Genomic DNA, 1,806 nt, shown 5'->3' on the forward strand with positions numbered 1-1,806 from the left:
TCTGGACACAATTTCTCAATGTTTCTGCCTCCAATGTTCTCCCCACCTGCCTTCTTCCAATTTCTCACTACAGAGAAATAGAAGAAAATGTTTGAATCCGAGATGTTGCAGGATCCACAGGTTCACCCCCAGAGAGGGTGCAGGATCCACATGTTCACCCCCAGAGAGGGTGCAGGATCCACATGTTCACCCCCAGAGAGGGTGCAGGATCCACACGTTCACCCCCAGAGAAGGTGCAGGATTCACACGTTCACCCCCAGAGAGGGTGCAGGGTCTGCCGGTTCACCCCAGGGAGGATGCAGGGTCTGCAGGTTCACTCCCAGGGATGGTGCAGGGCCCACAGGTTAATCTGTCTACTATGTATGTTTTATAAATGGTTTTGAGTGTCTCCTCCTAACCAGCTGCTCTCTATTCGTGGAGCCGAAGCTCCTTAATAGAACAAGCAGGTTTTAGGCCTGATATGAGCTGGTTGACCAAGTACATTTAAGCCAACGCAGAATAAACTATCTGCAAAAATCTTCAGAATCTCTTGACTGTGTGACTCCAAGACACATACATTTTTCTGGAGGTCTGTGCATCTTTTGACAAAACAAATAGAAGCCCACTTCCAGGCTGACAGCAATATTACCAAAGATTTGGTGAATGATCAGTCAAGAGAGAATCCAGGGTTTTACCTCTTTGAAAAACAGCAACATCCACTCAACAAAATCCACTTCATGCAAGGGGCTCACACCCCTCCCTAAGCAGAATGACTAAGATGGCCCAGCACGAGATTGTGGTCACCCAATGCACTGTACACTGCGTTGGGAGTGAATGAAGTCTATGAAAAGTTGCAGGATTTAAAATAATTGAGCTAACAAGCCTCAGTGCTGTAATCTGGCTGTCCAATTCAGACTCTGACTTGTAAAGTTGCAAGATATCAAACAGAAGGTGGTGACAGGATCCCAGTGGAGGTTTCTGGCAGGTTTTAAAAAACTGAGATTTCTAATTCTTGTAGTCATCAAAGGAAGGAAAGTTAACAACAGTTCTTGGAGCACTTACTTTGCAAATAGAATCACACCTAAGTAAATGTGCAACACAATCAGGACAGATCAAAACTGAATTTGTAACTGGGAGTCAAATATGGCATCAGACTGAGTAATGTTATTGTAGTAAATCATTTGAAATGCCTCAGCCCCTCATTGGCTGCCTGTTGACAAGACAGCAGCATTGTCCTTCACTCAATCTTCTCTTGTTTAGCCTACAGTATACACACCCTTGGCTTGTTCTGCCTTCTCCTGTTCATCCCGTGACTGAAGAACATTACTGAAGAGTCAATCCATGAACTGAAGATAAAACCAAACATGCCTAACTTGCTCAGTGTCAAACATGACAAGTTGGCAGTGATTTAGAATGAAGCTTTCACAATCTCTGGAGATTGCCATTTGGAAGTCGACATTAAAATGGGGGATTATGTGCCCTGGCCAGTGAACAGAAAATTACTGAACATTTTGGCGAGCTACCTGACGCCTTTAAAAGCAGGTCATGTATTGGCTGAAATATGAATATCTTCTAGGTCAAAAGTAGACTCGGTGGATCGGGAAGGGTTAAAGAGATAAAACCAAGCTCCTCTATTTCTGCACTCTCTCAACATCGGGTAAACAAATTGAAAGCTAGCAATGTGGGTGAGAATTTAAACACAGGGATCATCTTAACATGACAGAGCTGGCCTGTGACAGGATTGTTAGACTCGCCCTGCCCATGGCGAACGACACGGAACATGCCCCGCACCTACTCCATGACAAGCTGTCCCTTTCTCGGGTAACA

The sequence above is a fragment of the Chiloscyllium punctatum genome, chromosome 33 (assembly GCF_047496795.1).
Source record: "Chiloscyllium punctatum isolate Juve2018m chromosome 33, sChiPun1.3, whole genome shotgun sequence".
NCBI classification, from domain to species: domain Eukaryota; kingdom Metazoa; phylum Chordata; class Chondrichthyes; order Orectolobiformes; family Hemiscylliidae; genus Chiloscyllium; species Chiloscyllium punctatum.